Below are 15,490 nucleotides of genomic sequence, written 5' to 3'. Positions count from 1 at the left end.
GCTCGCCCTGGTGTTTGACTCATTCTTTCCTAATTAAATGGGAGAGTGGTGGGAGTGGCCACTGCTCCTACCCTGTCCCTTCCCAGGGAGCCTGTCTCCTGGTCCACACTCATGGGAGCCGCAGAAGATGCAACGGGCAGCCCATCACCCCAGCAGAGGCAGCCCAAGTGACTTCACTGTGAAGGGGCCTGGAAATGGGTAGTCAGGGGCCCCGGGGAGGGAGGGTGTCTGCCCTCTTAATGCAGATGAGGTCTCCAAACCTCTCCCACGAGACTTGCCCGTGGCCGAGGACAAGGCTCTCTGAACTCTGGAGCTGGCTTTTTAGTTCAAGGCTTGGCACAAAGATTTATGTTCCTGGGCCGACCGTACTCACCATCCATCACGATTAGTTACAAGAAAATCTCTCTTTGTGTTTTTAAAAGCCCTTCGAGTTACATTCCATTATGCAGTTAACATATCGCAGATGGTAGGGCCATTGTTCAACCAGGGAACCATTTTTTGATCTCTGAAAAGGAGGGCAGGGAACGGGCACTTGACCTCCCCAGAGGCCCTGGAAACCCAGAGCCCAGAGTAGAGGAGAGAGAACAAAGAAGGGGGGACCCCAGCTCACTCCGGAGGACTCGGTGGTAGGGCTGAAATGAGTGGCTGAACAAAGCAGAAGGGCTTGGGTTACCGGCCTTTTTCTTGAGGGAACTTAACCTGGGTGCCCTCTGGTCTCTAGAATATCCAGTCTGTCTTCTCCTCTAAGGCAGGCACTCTCCCAGGCTGGTTCACATCCGACTCATTCAATTCATGTGGGATCGAAGTCCCTGCTGGGAACTCAGATGATGAGAAGTGAAGGGACAGTTATATGTTGTTCCCCCAAACTGCTCCCTAACTCCTCCCACCACTGCTCTCAATAAATGGCACGAGCTTCTAGCCCAGGGCTTGCGGCAGACTTTGTTCTGCTCCCAGATAGTCACTCCCCTGCTGCAGGAGGGTTCTGGGGTCCCGTTCCCCAGCTGAGACTTGCAGTGTGCCCTGTGGGAGGAGTATACAACCTGCCCTCGACATTGACTTGGCCACGTGACTTGCTTTAGCCAATGACACGTGAGAGGACGTGAGGTAGGCAGAAGTTTTCCAAGTCATGTGTGTTTCTGCTTGTTTTCTTCCTTTTTTTTCTAATCTATCCAGAAGACAGGCTGCTCCCTCAGGCTGGATCCTGCAATGAAATAGATGTGTTTGAAGCAGATTCAGCAACCCACAGTGACCTTCAGTTGACATGGGACCTAAGTGAGAAATAAAATTGTTTTTAAGCTACTGAGATTCTGGGGCTTTTTGTTACTGCAGCACAACTTAGTAAAATTGGAAGAATTCAGGCCCCCAACTGAGGAGTCGTCCTTGATTACCTTCTTTCACTCAGCCTCCACATCCATCTGCACCAGGTCCTACCATCTCTACCATCAACTCTGTCTCACAACTACCCACTTTTCTCCATCCTTACGGCCACTATCTCCATCCTGTGCTTACTGGACCACTCAGCACTCTGCCCCCAGTTTGCACCCTTGCTCTCCTCCCATCCTTTCTCCACTCAGCAGCTGGTCTGTTTTTCAAGCAGTGAAAATCAAATGATGCCTCTCCCAAGATTAAACCCCCTTCCAAGATTTCTCATAGTTTTTACAAGAAAATTCTAACTCCTTGTCCTGCCCACAGGTTCCGTGGCCCAAGCTCTTCATGTCTCTCCACTGTAGCTCAGGCTTCTCTGCTCTTTCTTCCTCAAACATGCACATTCTTTTGCCATCCCCAGATCTCTGCCTGGAATGTTCTTCCCCAAACCTGGCTACTTCTCCAGGAATCAGTACAAATGTCATCTGCTCAGAGAGGCCTTCCCTAACCAACTTCCCCTCCCCGCCAGCTCTATTTCAGTACAAAAGTGGCTCTTATCCATTTATAATTATCTTGTTTGCTGGTTTATTTACTTTCTGTCCACCCTCTACACTCCAGAATAGAATGTAAACCCCATGAGAGAAGGGACAATGATCTTCTCTGATGCATCCTCAGTGCCTGGCACATGGGTGCTTGACAAATATTTGTTGAATAATGTCTAAATAAATGGAATGACTTTGGTCAACCTTCTCATTGTATGGTTGAAGGAACCAGGAACCGATTCCCAGGGAGTTTGTGTCTGGCGAGGACCCTCACTGTCCCCTAGTTAGCTAATGGCATCAGCTGTAGAAGAACCCAGACCTCACGACACCATCCAGTCTCAACCCCATCCAATACCGACCCCGTCCAATCAACGCTTTCCTCTCTATGTCACTCCTCTTCTCCTCCTTCTGAAGCTCTTTAGTCTCCTTCCGTTCCTTGTCCCTGTGTGTAACCTTCACTGAGATCAGAAACTTCTTCCCTATGCTTAATATATAGCCCTCAAGCAGCAGCTTATATCCCGATGAACTCAACCGCTGACCTATTAAGAATCTGGCAAAGGAAATGGCCATGCCTCCATTCCTAGTCTGTAAAAAGATGGTACTAATAACAGCTAACTTCTTTGAGCACTTGCAGGTATTAACTCATTTAATCTTCTCAGCAACCTAAAGGTAGAGGCTATTATTATCTTCGTGTTTTGGTGAAGACTCAGAAGCACAGAATGGTTACCTAACTTACCCAAGGTCACACAGCTAGTGAGGGGTGGGCCTGGGATTTGAGCAGCCAGGCTCTAGAGCTTGGGGACTTACCTAGTGTGCCATCCTGACCAGATCAGTGGCCTGTGGGGCTCTCCCAAGTCACATTCTTTTTTTTTTTTTTTTTTTTTTTGCGGTACGTGGGCCTCTCACTGTTGTGGCCTCTCCCGTTGCGGAGGCTCCGGACACGCAGGCTCAGCGGCCATGGCTCACGGGCCCAGCCGCTCTGCGGCATGTGGGATCTTCCCGGACCGGGGCACGAACCCGCGTCCCCTGCATGAGCAGGCGGACTCTCAACCACTGTGCCACCTGGGAAGCCCCCAAGTCACATTCAACCAGAAATAACACCATCAGTCAGTACACCTTCGAAGAAAATATACACATTTTCAAAATCCAACCACACTTCTTCCTTCCCGTCTCAAGGTTCCTGTGATGTTATGAAAAAAAAAAAAAAAAATGGACTCTGAAGGCAGACAAGCTGGGTCCACTGTCATTTACTGAGTACTGACTATGTTCCAGGCACAGAGCTATGGACTTAGCGTGTGTTATCTCATTTGACAGGTGAGGAAACTGAGGCTTAGGACGGCCGAGTACGTTGTATAAGCTCACAGGCAAAGAGAGAACATTCCAGCTCAGGCAATCTGACTAAATGACTGTGGTCAAGACACTCAGTCCCTGTGAGTCTCCTGGAACTCCATCTACACAGTGATCCAAACGGATAACACACACTCACGAGACACCCACAGCATTGAGTGGCCCCTAGCAGACCATCATACGGCAGCTGAAACATGGCGAGGAGGCTCCCCCGCCGCTGGGCACAGTTGCTCATTAGAAATAACTGCCTCGGCTCAACTAGCAAGCAGCCAGGGATTTCAGAGACTCCCGAGAAAAGTATTGATCCACTAACGACCCACCTAAATCGCTAGAAAGCCATCTGCAAACAAAACGCACTTGAGAAATCAGTTGTCACCAGCTCCTTAACCTTCACGGCCGGTGGGGTCAGACGGCGAACTTCATTCCCTAATGTTGTGGCTCCCCCCCGTCCCCCGCCCCTTCCCGAGTCTCTGAGCTCGCCGGTGAACAGCTTTGGGAACAGGCAGCTAACCTTTTCAGACCCTCCAGCTCCCAGCTAAAAAGGAATCGAGCCCAAGGTGACCCCAGAGAGCCCCAAATCAGATTCATTTTCTCTAAGTCCTAATAAATGAGAAGGAGGCAGAGTGTTTCATCTCCCGTTTATCAATTGTATGATCCATCCTGGGGACGCGGCCATGAGGCTGGGGGCATGACAGATCCATCTCATTAGGCGGCGAATTCATCATACTTTCCATGCCCATTCGAAGTGCCTTCTCAGCCCACCCCTGCCTTGTCTCCCTGTCACTACGATCTACTCACGGGCACATCCGCTGGCTAAGCCACAAGGAGGTGGACTTAAAGGACCCCACTTGAAAAACACCAGGGGTCCCTCCTTGAAGGCCTTACTTTATTTATTCTCAGTACAGATCTGGAGCTTTGGCTGTGCCCGGGCTGCTGGTTGGAAGCTGGCAGAGGCACCTTAGACCCCACACGTCGGATGTCAGATGAGGAGAGCAAGATGTGCAGTTGCCATCTGAATGTTGCTCGGTCTTGTCTTGGACAGGAAATTAAAGGGGCTCTTAAAAGCCTTTGGACAGATAGGACACCAAAAACACAGGCAACCAAAGGAAAGACATAGACAAATTGGGCTTCATCAAAATTAAAGATGTTTGTGCTTCAAAGGACAGACTTGAGAAGGTGAAAGATAACCCACAGAATGAGAGAATATTTGTAAGTCAATATCTGATAAAGGACTAGTATCCAGAATATGTAAACTCAACAATAAAACGGGAAATAACTCAATTAAAAGGTGAGCAAAGGGTTTGAGTAGTCATTTTTCCAAAGATAATATGCAAATGGAGAATAAGTCCATGAAAACATGCTCAACACCATTAGCTGTCAGGGAAAAGTAAATCAAAACCACAAGGAGATACCACTTCATATCCATTAGGACAGCTATCATCAAAAAGACGGATGATGATAAGGGTTGGTGAAGAGGTGGAGAAATTGGAATCCTCATAAACTTCTGATGGGAATATAAAATGGTATTGTTGCTTTGGAAAACAGTTTGGCAGTTCCTCAAAAAGTTAAACACAGAGTTAATACATGAACGGCAATTCCACTCCCGGGTATATATGCAGGACAACTTGAAACACATCCACACAAAAACTTGCACACAGATATTCATAGCATCATTATTCATAAGAGCCCCAAAGTGGAAGCAACTAAAATATCCATGAATGAATGAATAAATAAACAAAATGTGGTCTATCTCTACAATGCAGTATTATTCAACCATAAAAAGAATGAAGTACTGATACATGCTACAACATGAATGAACATTGAAAACATTATGCTAAGTGAAAGATGCCCAGAAAAGTCCACATACTTTACAATTCCACTTAAATGAAATGTCCAGTATAGGTAAATCCATAGAGACAAAAAATTGATTAGTGGTTGCCAGGGGCTGGGGAAAGGGGAGAGTGGGCATGCCTTCTACCGCGTATGGGGTTTCTTTTTGGACTGATGAAAATGTTCTGTTATATATAGTGGTGATAGTTGCATGACTTTGAGAGTGTACTAAAAAATCACTGAATGGTATACTTTAAGAGGGTGAGTTGTATCGTATGTGAATTATATCTCAATTAAAGAAAAACTCTTTGGCGGTGATTACAGGGATCAAAGTCAGACTTAACCTAGAGAAGGGTGCAACTGCTAACTTTAGCAGATCCCAAGAAGGCGACGGAAGTTGCTGTGAGAGCGCGCGCAGGGGCGTGGCACTGACCAGAGCTGAGTGTGGGGAAGTCTGCCGGTGGACGGAAGGGATGGGATGGAACAAGAGGATCAGCCAAGCTGCTGCCGTCTTCCCAGGCCAGTGGTCCAGTCATAAACGAAACAGAATTGAGTCTTTAGAGACAAAGTAAGCTCCTCCTGTTACAGTTAATGTAAACCCCAGTGAGCTTAAGGAAGATCAGCAAAGCCCTCTGTGTCCTTTAAAGCCTCAGGCATTGAGGATCCCCTGAGAGCATCAGTCTCGTCCATGACCCACACTAAAGTCTGGAAATTAAGAATCATGGTGATCGGCCCAGTTTTGACTTTACTGGCTGTATGACCTGGGGCAAGTCATACAACTGTTTTGGATCTCAACCTCCTTCCTTGAAAGTGAAGAAATTGGGATAGTTGATTTCCAGGGTCCTTCTAGCTCTAGAATTCCAGGATTCTGTAACAGAATTCCCAGAGCAAATGACACTTTTCCTGTTTCCTGATGTCTCGTTTTTCTGAACTGGTCTTTGATCGTGAATCATATTGTGTGATTTGCATCCTATTCCTTTTTCCTACTCAAATTGGGGTGGAGGTTTGTCCAGGCCAGAGTCTTGAATCCCACACAGGACCTGGCAGGAAGTGAAATTCTTGGTAGTTTTTCAATGAATGTCTATCGGCATTGAGTTGAAATGTTCTTCAGGATTCAGTCGAATGACCTGGTTCATATCTCCGTGCAGTTGTGGAAAACCTGGCCACTCTATAGGCTGAGAATTAGGAAGTATTAGCAGGGGGGCCTGAGACCGGACCTCAATATTTCTGAACTCTTGGTAGTTCCAAGAGTGGACGCTGGGACTGACTGTCCTTTGGGGTAACCCCCATTTTTGGAGGGACCGCTTGGTGGGTGAATTTATTCATGTAGAGATTAGGTAAGACCCTCCCGTGCTGTGGGAATGGAGTCACCCAGAGACACATGCTTCAGAAGAAATGCTAAGACGTCTGCTTCTTCGTTTCAAAGGCTGGCTTCACGAAGGACAGGGCTTCCTTCTGCAGATAATGATGGTATTAACCAATTAAAACAAAATCCTTTCCCTTAAAAGGGGTCAGCAGTGAGGCCTTGGGGCTGGAGATGGGGAAAGAGAGAACCATTAGAAAGGAGCTCCTTGCCTGGGAAGAAAATCTAGCACCTACGATATGGTGGCAAAGTGGGGAGGGGTAAAGGGAAGAGGTGGCAAGTACACCCCCCTGGTGAATTTGAGAGACTGCTGGCTTCTGGGTGCAGAGAAGCCACGTTTCAGCATTAGGTTTTCCTTCTTGGTGTTGGCTCCCGTGGTTATCAGCAACCTTGACGCGACCCTTGTTCATCATTGCTATGCAATCTCTGCTTTCTTATGAGGATCTATGGGATGGGTCCTTGTCTTCCTTTGTGGGCAGGAAGCTAAAAGAAAGTGCATTTCCCCAGGAAGGGTCTTCCTGTGGCAGGAGAAGATGCAGGCCTGGGACCTCAGGAGGTGCCCAGGAGCAAAGCAAGAGGCATCTCAAGTGGAGTGGAGGTGGGGCAGGCGAAGTAGGGGTCTCCACTTAGCAGGGCTCTTGCCCACAGATACTCTAGAGGAGAAGGGGCGGTGAGAAGACTGCCTATCCTGGTAGCTGTCGGTGCCACAGAAGGCAGCCCACCCTGTCCCACTCCTTAGACCCACAGGTCTGGCGAGGCCACCTCCTGCAACTGGCCTTCAAACAAAGGCAAAAGCAACCAGAGCTACTTAGGAGCAAGTAGATGACCAGAGCTTGGGAGTCCAACCCTTCTGCAGCCCCAGTTTCATTGGCCACAGCTCCAAGCCTGGGCCTCCCACAGGCGGCAGGAAGCAGTATCCCCAGTGTCTGGGTTCCAAGGCACCCTGCTAAGGAGCCACGGTGCCCCTCTGGTTGTCACTCGGGAGCACTGCCAAAGCCGATGATGTCACAGTTGAAGATGGAATCCGACAGGCCTGGCTGACCAGACACCCTGAGCTTGAATCTCCATGGTGGAGCCTTAGCTACACTCTAAGTGCCCACGTCAGTCCGCCAAGATTCTGCACACATCCATCACTTGTCAGAGTCTTAAGGACTTCTCAGAGTGTTAGGAGCCCAGTTAAAGGCTTAGTTCCAATAAAGATGCTGAGTTTTATAGCTGAGCTTTATGTGGTCACAGGGAAACTTCTGGATAAAGTCATATAATCGTTCTCTCACTTAAAAAGCATGGAAAAGAATATAAAAGAAAGATATATATATATACATATATATATATATATATATACACACACACACACCTATATATATCACTTAGCTGTATAGCAGAAAATAACACAGCATTGTAAATCAACTATATTTCAACTTAAAAAAAGGGAAGGGCTTCCCTGGTGGCGCAGTGGTTGAGAGTCCGCCTGCCGATGCAGGAGACACGGGTTCGTGCCCTGGTCCGGGAAGATCCCACATGCCGCGGAGCAACTAAGCCCGTGAGCCATGGCCGCTAGGCCTGCGCGTCCGGAGCCTGTGCTCCGCAACGGGAGAGGCCACAACAGTGAGAGGCCCGCGTACCGCAAAAAAAAAAAAAAAAAAAAAAAAAAGGGAAAAAAAGGATTGGGATCGACTACTGACGGGGTATTTTTTTGGGGGGGTGGTGATGGAATTAGAGAGTGGTTCTAGAATAAGACAGTGATGATGGTTGCACAACATTGTAAATATACTCAAAACTACTGAATTATACACTTTAAAATGGTTTATAAGGTGAATTTTATCCTACGTGACGTTTTTTTTTTTTTTTTTTTGTGGTACGCGGGCCTCTCACTGTTGTGGCCTCTCCCATTGCGGAGCACAGGCTCCGGACGCGCAGGCTCAGCGGCCATGGCTCACGGGCCCAGCCGCTCCGCGGCACACGGGATCCTCCCGGACCGGGGCACGAAGCCTCGTCCCCTGCATCGGCGGGCGGCCTCTCAACCACTGCGCCACCAGGGAAGTCCTATGCTACGTGACTTTTATCTCAATTAAAAAAAAAACAAACAGATTAAAAAACTCAATTCTAAAACAAACAAACAAAAAAAAACCAAACCCAAAATAAAGAGCACATCCAAGAGAGCCTAAGTCCAAATACAGTAAACCAAACAGCAGCATAATGACTGGATGGGGTCATGATTCAGGATGTGGTTTGTGGGAATGAGGCATCCTTTTTGTGACGCATTCTTGTCTGTGTGATTTCAGGGGTGCCTCAAACATCCCCCTCACTGAATTTTGTACTTGTGCCTTCAGCAATGTATTTCTCTGGGTGAGCCCCTCGCTGTGTTTAAACAACAAATAATCCCAGGAGGTCTCCTTCTCACTCTCTTCTTAGCATGAATGAGTACTTGGGTGGGGAAGAGGGTTTGTGAGAAGGGGCATTTGGAAAGAGGCAAAAAACACAGGAAGAATAGGAATAAAAGACTGAATTCAGCCATATCAGAGTTTTGCTAAGGGCTGCTTTCATATCTAGAGCCAAGCTGAATGCATTTTTTCCCATTTGTAGGGACAAGGACTATGACTTCATTCTCCTGTGGCAAAGGAATGAGTCAAAAAGAAGTTGCGGCCACAGTGAGATACCACGTCGTACCCATTAGGATGGCTAATATAAAAACCAAAAACAACAAAAAATAGAAAACAGTGTGTCGGCATGGATGTGGAAGAATTGGCATCCTGTTTGTTGCTGGTGGGAATGTAAAATTGTGCAGCTGCTATGCAAAACAGCATGGTGATTCCTCAAAGAGTTAGAAACAGAACTACAATATGATCCAGCAATTCCACTTAAGGATATATACTCAAAATGATTGAAAGCAGGCACTGGAACAGATATGTCCATCAACGGATGAGTGGATAAACAAAATATTATTCAGCCTTAAAAAAGAAGGAAATTCTGACATATGCTACAACATGGATGAACCTTGAGGACATTATACTAAGTGAAATAAGCCAGGCACAAAAAGATAAATACTATATGATTCCGCTTATATGAGATACTTAGAATAGTTGAATCCATAGAGACAGAAAGTAGAACAGTGGTTATCAAAGCCTAGGGGATGGGGGAGGATAGGGAGTTATTGTTTGATGGGTACAAAGTTTCAGTATAAGAACATTTAAAAATTCTGAAGATGGACAGTAGTTATGGTTGTACATCAATGTGAATGTACTTAATGCTACAGGACTGTACACTTAAAAATAGTTAAACTGGTAAATTTTATGTTCTGTATGTTTTGCTACAAAATTTTTTTTCTAAAAAGGAAAGAAAAGGAATTCAATAACTGAAAAGTAAGCTTCCCTTCCCTTTCCTCTAGGAATACAGTTATGATCAGAATTCAGATGAGAGCAGAAGGTGTGTCAGTTGGGATAGGCTAGGTTATGCTAGGTAACAAACACACCCTAAATTTCTCATTCATGCTACACATCCATCATGGGTTATCAGGGGGACTCTGCTCATCCTAATTCAGGGACTCCAGCTGACACAGCAGCACATGCCAGAGGGAAAAGGATGTCCGAAGGGCCTTGCTTCATATGTGTGAACATACTCGAGATGATTCACCTTTAAAAATTAGAATTTAGAATTTTAAAAAAGATGAATTTTCAGATCAGTTTAGGAATCACTGATTGTCCATTGACTGGTTATTAAGGCAAGTGGCACACTGGCGGGGAGGGGACAAAGAGCCAGAACTTTTTCTCACATCATTCACCGAAATAGATGTTAGATGAATTAAAGATTTGAAGATAAAAACATAAAACAAAACAAAACAAAGCACCAGAAGAAAACAAAGAGTAATTTGTGATAGGGAGAGCTTATAGGACAGAAACAAAGAATAAAGGAAAATATGAACAGATTTGACTATATTAAAAATCCAAATGTTCACATATGATAAAATACATCGTACATGATAAAAGATACCATAAACAACATTAAGAGACACATGATAGACCAGAAGACAATATTTGTGACACATACAGGAGAGGAGTAATATCCAAAATATACAAAGAAATCTATTAAAAAGGACTGATTTTTTTTTAAATGGCAAAAGACAGGAAAAGGCAATTCTCAGAAGAAGAAATTGAAATGACCGGTTTGCATATAACGCATGCTAAAAATACCCTTCCTTAACCCTCTCTTTTCTTCTTTTCTAATACAGATTATATGAAACAGAAAAATGGTCTACCCACAGTGTCCACTGTGTCTTCACTCTTAAATCCACTGCAGTCAATCTCCACTGAAACCTCTCTGGTAAATGTACCAATGGGATCTGTTTGGTTCCCTGAAGGACCAGGTGTATTTGGGAAACAGGAAGCACTATTCGTTTGGAAGCAGAGGCTTGGCGGGACTCGGGGAGGAGAGGAGTTGGGTGCAGAGATGGGAGATGAGACTCCAAGGGTGTTTTGGTACCCGATAGGGCTGGGTCACAAGTGTTTATTCTTTTAGAGGAAGCTGGTTCTGGCCACTGCTGTGGATAACAGACTAAAAGGGCCAAAACTGCAAGAGAGACCCCTGGGAAAGCTGCTGCCATTGTCCCAGGGGAAATAGCAAGGAGCAGAAATAGGGGTCAGCAAATAGAGAAAGAACAGGCTGTCTTGTCTGAGGCTGTCGTGAGGCTGATGACTCATCAAATGGAGGGCTGGAGAGTGTGCAGTGAGGACCAAGAAAGAGCTGAGGGCAAGCCCCAAGGAGTGCTTCAGAGCAGTGTGGCCAAGTCACAGAGAGAGAGAGAGAGAGAGAGAGAGAGAGAGAGAGAGACTCCAGACTCGAGGGCACCTTTAAGAGACACGTATTCATTCACAAGGCCTTCCTATCAACCTCTGGATTGCTTTTAGGTTTTAAGAAAGACCAAGAGGGCTTCCCTTGGTGGCGCAGTGGTTGAGAGTCCTCCAGCCGATGCAGGGGACACGGGTTCGTGCCCTGGTCCGGGAAGATCCCACATGCTGCGCAGCGGCTGGGCCCGTGAGCCATGGCCACTGAGCCTGCGCGTCCGGAGCCTGTGCTCCGCAACGGGAGAGGCCACAACAGTGAGAGGCCCGCGTACCGCAAAAAAAAAAAAACCAAAAAAACAAAAACATTATTTGGGAAGATGTCCGACCAAAAAAGAAATCCAGATTAACTCTCTGATGTCCTATATAATAAGTCTTTAAATATTTTATAGGATCCCTCTTCCTTCAAACATAATCTTTATAAGCCAGGCGTCTACTCCGCTCCTATCCTCTGTAGGAAGCAGTTGATCAGAGATCACAGCCTGTCTTTTCTGCAGCCTGAGTCCGGTTAATTGTGGATTTGATTCAAATGATAGAAGCGTTGGCAGAATGAGTCCATCTTCACCGCATTGATCCCCTCCCTCCACCCCCTTACCAGCTGGGAGCCCTCCTGAAAGAACAATAGATTTATAATATGAGCAAAACAAAGGAGTCGGGAATGAACAGCTCTTGGAAATAAGTAGGTCAAGACACAATCAATTTCCAAATCTAAAATTATGTTTGAAAAAGGTACCTTTAATAGTGGAGTCGGCTTCGGCCCTGTGGGGCAAAGCATGTAAAGTTTAAAGTTCCTGAGTGGCTGCTTTATCAGGTAGCCTGAAGTTTACCCTGGAGGTTAAGCAATAAAATGGAAACAAAAATAACTTAACAGTTTTGCAGTTAGTTTAACCCAGCAACGGCTTCTTAAATAGCATTCACCTTCCCGAGCTTGCCCTGCTCATAAAGCCACAAGATGCATTTCAAAGCTATGAATTTGCTAAATAGAACTTCATTTCCTCTTCTTATTAGAGGTAATTAAATTTACTAGACGTCAGTAAAAGCCTTGTAAACAGAAAATATGAATGCTTATAAAAGTCTGCCCTCTCTTTGCAGCCTAATAATTAAGATGCAATGAGAACGCAGCTAATAACAGCTCATAATTTATGACGTGTCATTCACCCCTGAATTTGAGACATATTGTGGAGGTATTACAGACTGAAATGAAAATAATACCCACTGAAACACATTATTTATTAAGTACATAACCACTTAGAGAAATAAACACATCACACACAGAACCTGATATTTCTGATGGAAACAGTATATATATCATCTCCTGCTTTGGATATATTACCCATCAAGTCAAATCCTTAAATCAAAGTCACGACTTGTTTAAATGCAAACGGCCCATGGCAGCCCAGCAAGCCCCAAATTTCCACTAGACTTTCACCTTGATGTCAGTTTTCAAAGACTGAGTCACTGTGAAGGTTTTTCATTATGATTGCTTTTAACGTTCTCAAAAGAAAAGAAATCCCCTGGCAAGCATTAGAGAGAGAGAGAAACAGGAGGAAAGACAAGGAAAAGATTCTAAACACAAGAGCAGGACTCATAAATTAACAAAAACATTATCCACCCTCCAGCACAGATGAACTTAGAAGCAACTGCAGAATCGATGCCTCCACCCCAATGATGCTAACCCCAAATGGAATCTCTTTTTATTGCAATTTAATAATGTACTTTACATCTTTATCAGCTGTCTGGCTGAAGCTCGTACTTTGAGCTCTTTGGAATAAATGGTGATGGAAGTTTTAGATGTCACTTTTCATCAATGCAAAGAGGCCCTTGGTTATAAGCTACATTGTTATTTTATGTATCACTACGAAAGAAGAAATAAAATGCCGCTAATTAAACTATGACATGCCATCATGAGATGCACTCTGATGTCAGAGACGTTAAAACTGAAAAATAAAAGGCATTTTAGAATTCACTCAACACAATCCATAAAACTAGATGAGGTAAAGATTAACATCAATCTTAAAATTGTTATCTTGGTTACAGTATGTGAATCATAGCTCAATAAAGCTGTTATTTTAAAATGTTATTTTGGACCCAATGCTGAAAATCCTAATACTCAATTGTATAGAAGGTGGTTAAGAAAGACCTCATGTTGAAGGTGATAGTCAAAGAAGAGGGACCTAAAGAAAGTGAGGGAGCTGTGTGGGTATCTGGAAGAAGAGGGTACCAGCAGAGCCAAGAGCAAGTGTAAAGTCCCTGGGGTGGGTGAGAACTTGGGCAGGGAAGCCAGAGTGAATGATGCAGAGAGAGATAACCAGGGCAGGAGTGCAGGTGGAGAGGGTCATAGGAGATGAGATGAATGAGGTGACAGCAAAAGTTAACGTTTCACACCTAAATTTCTCCAAAGAAGACATACAGATGGCCAAATAAAAACCATGAGAAGATGCTCAACATCATTTTTTTTTTTTTTTTTTTTTTGCTCAGCATAATTCCCTGGAGATCCGTCCAAGCTGTGTGTGTATCAATAGTTTATTCCTTTTTTATTGCTTAGAAGTATGCCATGGCATGGATGTACCCAAGTTACACCCTTCGTAGTTCGTTTACAGTTTGGGGCTATTAAGAATAAAGCTGCTATGAACAGTCATATGCATTTTTATTTTTCAGGGATAAATGATCAAGAGTATGATTGCTGGGTCATGTAGTCATTGTATGTTTCATTTTACGAGAAACTGCCCAACTGTTTGTCAGAGTGGCTGTACCATGTCATGTTCCCACCAGCAGCGGATGGTGCCGCAGCTTCTCCATATCCTTGTCGACGTGGAGTTATCACTACTTTTAAAATTATAGCAGTTCCTGTAGGTGTGCAGTGGTTTAAATGTGCATTTCCCTGATAGCTAATGGTGTTGACCGTCTTCCCATGGGCTTATCTGCCACCCAGACGTCCTCTCTGGTGAAATGTCTGCACAGTTTTTCCTACCGTTGCTGGAACAGATCGTGAGTTTTTTCAGTTGGCTTGTTTTTAGAAGCCGCGAGGTACCTTCCCAAAAGAGGAAACAGGATTCTGGTCCCCCACCTCCCCACGCTCCGGGCTACTCACTTACTGAGTGCCATTTGAGGATGGAATCGTTATGCTGTTTGCCCTTTTGTTTGTGCGTGTTTGCAATGCATGGAGAATTGAATTCTTGAGTAAATGTTTATGATGTGACACCACTGTGGAGTAGCCTTATGCCCCCAGGCCAATGGGATCGGAAGTTAATCTTACCAACCCAAGTCCAGTGCCCCAAGTCCATGTCCCCTGAGCTCTCCCAGTCTTCCCTCAACCTCCACTGGCCAAGGCAGTTTGTCTTTTGTGACCTCACTCTCGCAGCTGCCCTGGGCCTGGATCCCTGTACTGAATGCTGTGCAGCTGGGCCGGGCCCTGACCTCACATGGAGGGCTTGTCTCCTCCTTCCTGGGGGCGGGGGTGCCTCTTCTTCTCCCTTTAATCCTAGGCAGAAACGAGGCCCCCTCTAATCCCTGCTGCCACGCCCCAGCCACCAGCTCAGATGCTTGGCTATCATGGCAGCGCCTGCTTGATGAAATGCCCCTTGGGGACACTAACTTCGCTGATGAAATTCTCCCCATCTCCACCCCTTCTCAGCTTTACCCTCTTGCCTGCAGTTAAGTCCCACCATGCTCAAGGCCAGCTCACCTAGACACAGGGCCAGAGCTATGGGAGAATTCAGGACGAGGTACAAAAATAGGTGTGGCTGGAACAAGGTGAGAAGTAAGATTTGGGAGATGAAGTTGGAAAGAGAGGTTGGGGGTAAATTTCAAATAGCCTTGTAAGCTGTGGCCAGAAAATCTTAGGGGAAGGGGTTCTGGGGGGGATTTTAAAGCAGGGATGATAAGGGTAGATTGTTTTGCTCTAGCAAACAGCCAGCCAGCAGATGTTTACTGAGTACCTATTATGTGTCAGATAAAAGTTAGCTGGGTTGGGGCTTCCCTGGCGGCGCAGGGGTTGAGAGTCCACCTGCCGATGCAGGGGACACGGGTTCGTGCCCTGGTACAGGAAGATCCCACATACCGCGGAGCAGCTGGGCCCGTGAGCCATGGCCGCTGAGCCTGCGCGTCTGGAGCCTGTGCTCCGCAACGGGAGAGGCCACAACAGTGAGAGGCCCACGTACTGAAAAAAAAAAAAAAAAAAAAAATGTTAGCTGCATTGATAGCTAATA

Source organism: Kogia breviceps, chromosome 18, assembly GCF_026419965.1.
Source record: "Kogia breviceps isolate mKogBre1 chromosome 18, mKogBre1 haplotype 1, whole genome shotgun sequence".
Taxonomy (NCBI): Eukaryota; Metazoa; Chordata; class Mammalia; order Artiodactyla; family Physeteridae; genus Kogia; species Kogia breviceps.
Note: the sequence above shows the minus strand (reverse complement) of the source record.